Source organism: Triticum urartu, chromosome 2 (assembly GCF_003073215.2).
Source record: "Triticum urartu cultivar G1812 chromosome 2, Tu2.1, whole genome shotgun sequence".
Taxonomy (NCBI): domain Eukaryota; kingdom Viridiplantae; phylum Streptophyta; class Magnoliopsida; order Poales; family Poaceae; genus Triticum; species Triticum urartu.
Window position 1 is genome coordinate 137,887,799 of NC_053023.1, and position 11,508 is coordinate 137,899,306.

Consider the following 11,508-nt stretch of genomic DNA (forward strand, 5'->3'; position numbering starts at 1 on the left):
TGTTTTTGACAGATTCTGTTTTCGATGTGTTGTTTGCTTATTTTGATGAATCTATGAGTAGTATCGGAGGGTATGAACCATATATAAGTTTGAATACAGTAGATATTACACCAATATGAATTTAGAATGAGTTCGCAACAGTACCTAAGTGGTGATTTATTTTCCTATACTAACGGAGCTTACGAGTTTTCTGTTAAGTTTTGTGTTGTGAAGTTTTCAAGTTTTGGGTAAAGATTCGATGGACTATGGAATAAGGAGTGTCAAGAGCCTAAACTTTGGGATGACCAAGGCACCCCAAGGTAATATTCAAGGACAACTAAAAGCCTAAGCTTGGGGATGCCCCGGAAGGCATCCCCTCTTTCGTCTTCGTTCATCGGTAACTTTACTTGGAGCTATATTTTTATTTGCCACATGATATGTGTTTTGCTTGGAGCGTCATTTTATTTTATTTAGTTTTGCTTGCTGTTTGAATAAAATACCAAGATCTGAAATTCTTAAATGTTAGAGAGTCTTCACATAGTTGCATAATTATTCGACTACTCATTGATCTTCACTTATATCTTTTGGAGTAGTTCGTCATTTCCTCTAGTGCTTAACTTATATCTTTTTAGAGCACGGTGGTGGTTTTATTTTATAGAAATAATTGATCTCTCATGATTCACTTATATTATTTTGAGAGTCTTTTAGAACAGCATGGTAATGTGCTTTGGTTATGAATTTAGTCCTAATATGATGGGCATCCAAGAGGGATATAATAAAAACTTTCATGTAAAGTGCATTGAATACTAAGACAAGTTTGATACTTGATAATTGTTTTGAGATATGGAGATGGTGACATTAGAGTCATGCTAGTTGAGTAGTTGTGAATTTGAGAAATACTTGTGTTGAAGTTTATGATTCACGTAGCATGCACGTATGATGAACCGTTATGTGACGAAGTCGGAGCATTATTTATTTATTTATTGTCTTCCTTATGAGTGGCGGTCGGGGAAGAGCGATGGTCTTTTCCTACCAATCTATCCCCCTAGGAGCATGCGCGTAGTACTTTGTTTCAATAACTAATAGATTTTTGCAATAAGTACTAATGTTGAGTCCATGGATTATACGCACTCTCACCCTTACACCATTGCTAGCCTCTCTAATACTGCACACCTTTCGCCGGTATCATACACTCACCATATACCTTCCTCAAAACAGCCACCATACCTACCTATCATGGCATTTCCATAGCCATTCCGAGATATATTGCCATGCAACTTTCCACCGTTCCGTTATTATGACACGTTTCATCATTGTCATATTGCTTTGCATGATCATGTAGTTGACATTGTATTTGTGGCAAAGCCACCGTACATAATTCTTTCATACATGTCACTCATGAGTCATTGCACATCCCGGTACACCGCCGGAGGCATTCATATAGAGTCATACTTTGTTCTAGTATCGAGTTATAATCATTGAGTTGTAAATAAATAGAAGTGTGATGATCATAATTAATGGAGCATTGTCCCAAAAAAAGAGAAAGGCCAAATAAAAAAAGGCGAAGGCCAAAAAAAGGAAGGCCAAAAAAGGGACAATGCTACTATCCTTTTTTCCACACTTCTGCTTCAAAGTAGCACCATGATCCTCATGATAGAGAGTCTCTTGTTTTGTCACTTTCATATACTAGTGGGAAATTTTCATTATAGAACTTGGCTTGTATATTTCAACAATGGGCTTCCTTAAATTCCCTAGGTCTTCGTGAGCAAGCAAGTTGCATGCACACCCACTTAGTTCCTTTTGTTGAGCTCTCATATACTTATAGTTCTAGTGCATCCGTTGCATGGCAATCCCTACTCACTCACATTGATATCTATTAATGGGCATCTCCATAGCCCGTTGATACGCCTAGTTGATGTGAGACTATCTTCTCCCTTTTTGTCTTCTCCACAACCACCATTCTATTCCACATATAGTGCTATGTCCATGGCTCATGCTCATGTATTGTGTGAAGATTGAAAAAGTTTTAGAACACCAAAAGTATGAAACAATTGCTTGGCTTGTCATCGGGGTTGTGCATGATTTAAATACTTTTTGTGGTGAAGATGGAGCATAGCCAGACTATATGATTTTGTAGGGATAACTTTCTTTGGCCATGTTATTTTGAGAAGACATAATTGCTTAGTATGCTTGAAGTATTATTATTTTTATGTCAGTACTAAACTTTTGTCTTGAATCTTATGGAACTGAATATTCATGCCAAAATGAACAGAATTACTTAGAGAAATATGTTAGGTAGCATTCCACATCAAAAATTCTGTTTTTATCATTTACCTACTTGAGGTCGAGCAGGAATTAAGCTTGGGGATGCTGATACGTCTCCAACGTATCTATAATTTTTTATTGTTCCATGCTATTATATTATCAACTTTGGATGTTTTTGGGCTTTATTATACACTTTTATATTACTTTTGGGACTAACCTATTAACCCAGAGCCCAGTGCCAGTTTCTGTTTTTCCTTGTTTTAGAGTATCGCAAAAAAGGAAAATCAAACGGAGTCCAATTGACCTGAAACTTCACGGAATTTATTTTTGGACCAGAAGAAGCCCACGGAGTATCCGAGATGGACCAGGAGAGTCCCGGGCTGCCCACGAGGGTGGGGGGCACGCCCACTCCCCCTGGGTGCGCCCCCTGCCTCGTGGACAGCCCGGAGATCCACCGACGTACTTCTTCCTCCTATATATATCCATATACCCTAAAAACTTCGTGGAGCACAATAGATCGGGAGTTCCGCCGCTAGAAGCCTCCGTAGCCACCGAAAGCCAATCTAGACCCGTTCCGGCACCCTGCCGGAGGGGGAACCCCCCTCCGATGGCCATCTTCATCGTCCCGGTGCTCTCCATGATGAGGAGGGAGTAGTTCTCTCTCGGGGATGAGGGTATGTAGCAGTAGCTATGTGTTTGATCTCTCTCTCTCTCGTGTTCTTGAGGTGATACGATCTTGATGTATCGCGAGCTTTGCTATTATAGTTGGATCTTATGATGTTTCTCCCCCTCTACTCTCTTGTAATGGATTGAGTTTTCCCTTTGAAGTTATCTTATCGGATTGAGTCTTTAAGGATTTGAGAACACTTGATGTATGTCTTGCATGGGATACCCGTGGTGACAATGGGGTATTCTATTGATCCACTTGATGTATGTTTTGGTGATCAACTTGCAGGTTCCGCCCATGAACCTATGCATAGGGGTTGGCAGATGTTTTCATCTTGACTCTTCGGTAGAATCTTTGGGGCACTCTTTGAAGTACTTTGTGTTGGTTGAATAGATGAATCTGAGATTGTGTGATGCATATCGTATAATCATACCCACGGATACTTGAGGTGACATTGGAGTATCTAGGTGACATTAGGGTTTTGGTTGATTTGTGTCTTAAGGTGTTATTCTAGTATGAACTCTATGATAGATTGAACGGAAAGAATAGCTTCATGTTATTTTACTACGGACTCTTGAATAGATCAATCAGAAAGGATAACTTTGAGGTGGTTTCGTACCCTACCATAATATCTTCGTTTGTTCTCCGCTATTAGTGACTTTGGAGTGACTCTTTGTTGCATGTTGAGGGATAGTTATATGATCCAATTATGTTATTATTGTTGAGGGACTTGCACTAGTGAAAGTATAAACCCTAGGCCTTGCTTCCTAGCATTGCAATACCGTTTACGCTCACTTTTATCATTAGTTACCTTGCTGTTTTTATAATTTCAGATTACAAAAACCTATATCGATCATCCATATTGCACTTGTATCACCATCTCTTAGCCGAACTAGTGCACCTATACAATTTACCATTGTATTGGGTGTGTTGGGGACACAAGAGACTCTTTGTTATTTGGTTGCAGGGTTGCTTGAGAGAGACCATCTTCATCCTACGCCTCCTACGGATTGATAAACCTTAGGTCATCCACTTGAGGGAAATTTGCTACTGTCCTACAAACCTCTGCACTTGGCGGCCCAACAACGCCTACAAGAAGAAGGTTGTGTAGTAGACATCAAGTGCTGGTGCCGGGGCCGGCGATGACGATGACGGTGTCCCCGGATCCTGGCCGGAGAGCCTCGACGTGCTAGAGACGGAGGAGCTCCACCACTACTGCCTCCTTGTGCTGCCGGGCTGTCGTCTGATACGTCTCCAACGTATCTATAATTTTTGATTGCTCCATGCTATGTTATCTACTGTTTTGGGCAATATTGGGCTTTATTATCCACTTTTATATTATTTTTTGCACTAACCTATTAACCGGAGGCCCAGCCCAGAATTGCTGTTTTTTTGCCTATTTCAGTGTTTCGAAGAAAAGGAATATCAAACGGAGTCAAAACGGAATGAAATCAACTGGAGAAGTTATTTTTGGAAGGAAAGCTACCAGATGGACTTGGACCCCACGTCAGGAGCCAAGGGAGGTGCTCACGAGGGTGGGGGCGCGCCCCCTGCCTCGTGGCCCCCCCGAAGCTCCACCGACGTACTTCCTGCACCCATATATACTCACGTACCCTAAAACTTCCAGAACAGAGATTAGATCGGGAGTTCCGCCGCCGGAAGCCTCCGTAGCCACCAAAAGCCAATCTAGACCCGTTCCAGCACCCTGCCGGAGGGGGAATCCCTCTCCGGTGGCCATCTTCATCATCCCGGTGCTCTCCATGACGAGGAGGGAGTAGTTCTCCCTCGGGGCTGAGGGTATGTACTAGTAGCTATGTGTTTGATCTCTCTCTCTCTCTCTCTCTCGTGTTCTTGAGGTGATACGATCTTGATGTATCGCGAGCTTTGCTATTATATTTGGATCCTATGATGTTTTCCCTCTACTCTCTTGTAATGGATTGAGTTTCCCCTTTGAAGTTATCTTATCGGATTCAGTCTTTAAAGATTTGAGAACACTTGATGTATGTCTTGTCGTGCGTATCTGTGGTGACAATGGGATACCACATGATTCACTTGATGTATGTTTTGGTGATCAACTTGCGGGTTCCGCCCATGAACCTATGCATAGGGTTGGCACACGTTTTCATCGTGATTCTCCGGTAGGAACTTTGGGGCACTCTTTGAGGTCCTATGTGTTGGTTGAATAGATGAATCTGAGATTTTGTGATGCATATCATATAATCATACCCACGGATACTTGAGGTGACATTGGAGTATCTAGGTGACATTAGGGTTTTGGTTGATTTGTGTCTTAAGGTGTTATTCTAGTACGAACTCTAGGGCTGTTTGTGACACTTATAGGAATAGCCCAACGGATTGATTGGAAAGAATAACTTTGAGGTGGTTTCGTACCCTACCATAATCTCTTCGTTTGTTCTCCGCTATTGGTGACTTTGGAGTGACTCTTTGTTGCATGTTGAGGGATAGCTATATGATCCAATTATGTTATTATTGTTGAGAGGACTTGCACTAGTGAAAGTATGAACCCTAGGCCTTGTTTCCACGCATTGCAATACCGTTTACGCTCACTTTTATCATTAGTTACCTTGTTGTTTTTATATTTTCAGATTACAAAAACCTTTATCTACCATCCATATACCACTTGTATCACTATCTTTTCGCCGAACTAGTGCACCTATACAATTTACCATTGTATTGGGTGTGTTGGGGACACAAGAGACTCTTTGTTATTTGGTTGCAGGGTTGCTTGAGAGAGACCATCTTCATCCTACGCCTCCTATGGATTGATAAACCTTAGGTCATCCACTTGAGGGAAATTTGCTACTGTCCTACAAACCTCTGCACTTGGAGGCCCAACAACATCTATAAGAAGAAGGTTGTGTAGTAGACATCAAGCTCTTTTCTGGCGCCGTTGCTAGGGAGGTTAGCGCTTCAAGGTATATCTTTAGATCTTGCAATCAAGTCTTTTAGTTTCTTGTTTTATCACTAGTTAGTCTATAAAAGAAAACTATAAAAAATGGAATTGAGTTTGTCTCATACGCTTCACCTTTTTTAATATCTTTCATGAGTATGATGGAAAGGATAAGTGTGCTCAAGTGCTAGAAGAAGAAATCCATAAAATGTTTGGCACTAAATATTCGAATGATGAGCATGATTGCAATGTTGTTAGTATGAATTCTTTGAATATCCATGATACTAATGCTGATTGCACTAGTTATGATGAAAATGTCTCCTATAAACATGCCAATTTTTGTGGAGTGCATTGGGTTTGTAAGTACACACCAAATAGGGAAGACAGATATTGCAAGAGGCATAAATACTTAGAAACTAAATTGTTGCAAGAAGAGCTAGATGAATGTGCTGAAAATTTAAATTATCTTGGCCATACTTGTGAGCTTTGCAATGAACATGATCATTTCAGTACCCAATGCAAATTGTTTCATGATCGTATCGTGTCCAAAAATTGTGATGACTTGATTTCCCTTGCACATCATAATGAACTTAGTTTGCTTATGTGTTACGAAGAAATGAAACATATAACTAATTATCTTCCAGAATTTGCCCATTAGAAACTTCTTGGATTTGATCTAGAGGAAATTTATATGTATTGTGCGGTGAATTGTATTGAAAATCCTTATATTTCCAACTACATAAAAAAAGAAAACAAATAGAGGATGGGGATAATACTAATGAAAGGGAAGAGACTTCCCAATATCCTCCTATTATTTCTTATGATGAATCAGGTAATGAGGAGGATCCTCCTATTCAACCAATCTCATTAATAAGGAGATCCAAAAAGAGGATTGAACCCACACATGATGTGGTGAAGAAGAAGAAAAGAAAAAGGAAGAGAGGTAAAAAGATATCTCCCCAAATAGTGTTGCTCCTATTGCTATTGTGTCTCATGAAAATATAATTGTGGAAGATAATGATACTTCTTATGATCTTGAAATCTTTTTGGCACTTGCTTGGACGAATATGATAATTGCTATACTATTGGTGCTATCCATACTATTAATTATGAGAGTGATTATGCTTATGATATGAAAAGGCCCAAGCTTGGGGATGCTATGTTTGATGAAGATGATGTTTTTGAGAATATATTTGCTGCAATTAATGTTTGTTCCAAGCTTGGGGATGCTACGTTTAATAAAGATGATATTTTTAGTCTCCCAAGTTTTGATATGCAAATTTATAATGATGATAGCATGCCTCCTACTTACGATAATTATTGTAATGATACATATGCTATAAAAAGTAGTGAGGATTATATTTATAAAACTTGTCAAGATTATGGTTACCCCTTTTCTGAACATTACTCTTTTTAATGTGGAAACAATTTATAGTATCCAAGTCTCTTATGTTACTCCCACTATCCCGAATGAGAAGAATTTTGCTTATGTGGAGAGTAATAAAATTTCTATGCTTGTAGATCATGAAAAGAATGCTTTAGGTGCTGGTTATATTGTTGAATTAATTCATGATGCTACTGAAAATTATTATGATGGAGGAACATATGCTTGTAGGAATTGCAATAATATCAAGTTTCCTCTCTATGTGCTTAAAGTTTTGAAGTTATGCTTGTTTTACCCTCCTATGCTAGTTGATTATTGTTCCCACAAGTTGTTCGATCACAAAATCCCTATGCATAGGAAGTGGGTTAGACTTAAATGTTCTACTTATATTCCTCATGATGCTCTCTTTATGTTACAATTCTTATCTTTTATGTGAGCATCATTGAAATCATCATGCCTAGCTAGGGGCGTTAAACGATAGCGCTTGTTGGGAGGCAACCCAATCCTATTATTGTTATTTACTTTTTGTTCCTGTTTAGTAATAAATAATTCATATAGCCTCTATTTAGATGTGGTTTTATGCTTTTAATTAGTGTTTGTGCCAAGTAGAACCTTTGGGAAGACTTGGGGAAAGTCTTGTTGATCATGCTGTCAAAAACAGAAACTTTAGCGCTCACGAGAATTGCTGCCATTTTTTATTGGAGAGTGATATTTAGTTATTTATTTTTGCATATGATTAATAGATAAATTCCTCACGTCCAGCAATTTATTTTATAATTTTTGCAGTTCCATAAGTTTGCGTTAGTTACAGATTACTACAGACTGTTCTGTTTTTGACAGATTCTATTTTTCGTGTGTTGTTTGCTTATTTTGATGAATCTATGGCTAGTAAAATAGTTTATAAACCATAGAGAAGTTGGAATACAGTAGGTTTAACACCAACATAAATAAAGAATGAGTTCATTACAGTAACTTGAAGTGGTCTTTTGTTTTCTTTCGCTAACGGAGCTTACGAGTTTTCTACTTTAAGTTTTGTGTTGTGAAGTTTTCAAGTTTTGGGTAAAGATTCGATGGACTATGGAATAAGGAGTGGTAAGAGCCTAAGCTTGGGGATGCCCAAGGCACCCCAAGGTAATATTCAAGGACAACCAAAAGGCTAAGCTTGGGGATGCCCCGGAAGGCATCCCCTCTTTCGTCTTCGTTCATCGGTAACTTTACTTGGAGCTATATTTTTATTCGCCACATGATATGTGTTTTGCTTGGAGCGTCATTTTATTTTATTTTTTTTGCTTGCTGTTTGAATAAAATACCAAGATCTGAAATTGTTAAATGTTAGAGAGTCTTCACATAGTTGCATAATTATTCGACTACTCATTGATCTTCACTTATATCTTTCGGAGTAGTTTGTCATTTTCTCTAGTGCTTCACTTATATCTTTTAGAGCACGGTGGTAGTTTTATTTTGAAGAAATAGATGAACTCTCATGCTTCACTTAGATTATTTTGAGAGTCTTAATAACATGGTAATTTGCTTAAAATCCTAATATGCTTGGTATGCAAGATTAATAATAAAACTTTCTTATGAGTGTGTTGAATACTAAGAAAAGTTTGATGCTTGATGATTGTTTTGAGATATGGAGGTAATAATATCAAAGTCATGCTAGTTGAGTAGTTGTGAAATTGAGAAATACTTGTGTTGAGGTTTGCAAGTCCCGTAGCATGCACGTATGGTAAACATTGTGTAACAAATTTGAAACATGAGGTGTTATTTGATTGTCTTCCTTATGAGTGGCGGTCGGGGACGAGCGATGGTCTTTTCGTACCAATCTATCCCCCTAGGAGCATGCGCGTAGTACCGAGGTTTTTGATGACTTGTAGATTTTTGCAATAAGTATGTGAGTTCTTTATGACTAATGTTGAGTCCATGGATTATACGCACTCTCACCCTTCGATCATTGCTAGCCTCTTCGGTACCGTGCATTGCCCTTTCTCACATTGAGAATTGGCGCAAACTTCGCCGGTGCATCCAAACCCCGTGATATGATAGGCTCTTTCACACATAAACCTCCTTATATCTTCCTCAAAACAGCCATCATACGTACCTATTATGGCATTTCCATAGCCATTCCGAGATATATTACCATGCAACTTCCCATCATTTCGTTCATCATGACACATTCATCATTGTCATATTGCTTAGCATGATCATGTAGTTGACATAGTATTTGTGGCAAAGCCACCATTCATAATTCTTTCATACATGTCACTCTTGGTTCATTACTGTAGCGACCAGACCTCAAACGGTCCAATCTCTATGCTCCGGTGTCATCCCTGGATCAGTAATGCTGACACCACACAGTATTTGAAGGATTTATAACAGAGTAGCAATCACACACTTATTACATTGAGTGTCTCAAAAGAGATATTATTACAATAAATATGGCTTAAGGCCATCTAACAACGATAATAGCGAAAGGCTTGGAAGATAAGTGAGTCCATCAACTCCAACAACATCACTAAGTATAGAACCATGACCTAAAAGCACCTTACTCGTCGTCTGAAAAGTCTGCAACATGAACGTTGCAGCCCGAAACGGGTCAGCACATGGAATATGCTGGCAATGTAACACATAGAGAGCAATGAAAGGATAAAACTATACTACATGCATATTTGGCTGGTGGAAAGCTCTATGGTTACAGTTTTGCGTAAAGCCAATTTTTCCCTACTACAAAGGAATACATTTTAATTAACTATCATGGTGGTTGTTGAACATTGAGAATGGTTGACAGCATTCTCAATCCCAATTAATAACATCATTAAATCCCAACAAAATTAATTAGAGTAACATGATGAGATTCACATGATAATCCAAGTAATAGATACTCAAGATGTCCATAACCGGGGACACGGCTAACCATGATTAGTTCATACACTCTGCAGATGTTTGCGCACTTTTCCCCACAAGACTCGATCTCCTCCGTTGGAATTCTCGCACTACATGATGTTTGAGAAACGGATGACCGGGACATGGTCTTTCAGAAGCGCTTGCACCTTACGAACGGGTAGACCGTACCAACCTACATCCCCTACATCTGCTAGTCTACCACTGTAAGAGTTCGCACGACTTAGTCAACTATGCTAGAGCCCATAGTAGCTTGTGGCTGCACACAGAAGTTTCTAGTATGAATAATCTCATGATCCCTTTGAGCCTGGGTGGTGGTCCAAAAGAAAAACAGGCAATCGCTGGAATACCCAGGTGCCTCAATCCACCCAGATGTGTATTTAAGTTGCCACCTTAGATAAACCATTAATTTAACAATCTCACATCTGTCATGGATACACTCACCCAATCCACGCCTACTAGCATAGCATGGCATAATAAGCAAACGTAGAAGTAACTCCCAAAGGTTTGAATATAAAACAGGTAATAGGTGCTACCTCATCTACTTCCCAAACCCACAATTTAATTAGATCCTCATCATGCAATGTGTGAGGGTTGATCTAATGCAATAAAAACTGGGTAGTAGGAAATATGATCAAAGTGTTACTTGCCTTGCTGATGATCCGCGAAACCTAGCGATTCAAAGTAGCAAGCGGCGCACTCCGGGTACTCTATCGCAAACAAACAAGCATACAATAAGTACTCGACTAATGCACAGGTAAAACTCAAATAAGAGATCTAACCAGAAAGTTCAACTTAAGAACTCTGGTTGGCAAAAGGAATCAAATCGAACGAAGCGACGAAAGACAAACAGCAAAAGAAACAGGCTTCGTTTACTATTCTGGATCTAGCTCAAATTTTACAGAGGCAAAAACTTGTTTGAGTTGGTTAAACAGAAAGAGGGTTTCGAGATGAAACTCCAGGCGCTTGAGTCGCCTGATTCTGATAAACGAGCGAAAAGTTATACTAAAACGAAAATCGGATCAGAAATCGCGATCAGAACAATCGCGGATTTAATCCGAGAAAAAGAAAATGACGAACAGATTAACGAACGAACGTTCGTTATCTGGATCTAAACGATGAACGCGTTCGTTAAAATGAACGAACGAGCGAATGCTCGCTAATTAACTAAACCGAGAAAAAAATCGATCTATCTAAAAAAACGAATCTAAAAAACCGAAAAAACCCGGTGAAAACCAGCGGTTTTCTAAAAAAACGGCGGGCGGTTCGACCTCGTCGACGGCGACCTCCGGCGGCGGCGCGGTCGGCAGCGGCGGCGGGGCGCGGGCGGCTAGGGTTTGCAGGGCGCGGCGGCTTGGGCTGGAGGCGGCCCGGGCGCTCGCTATATAATGCCTCCCCCCC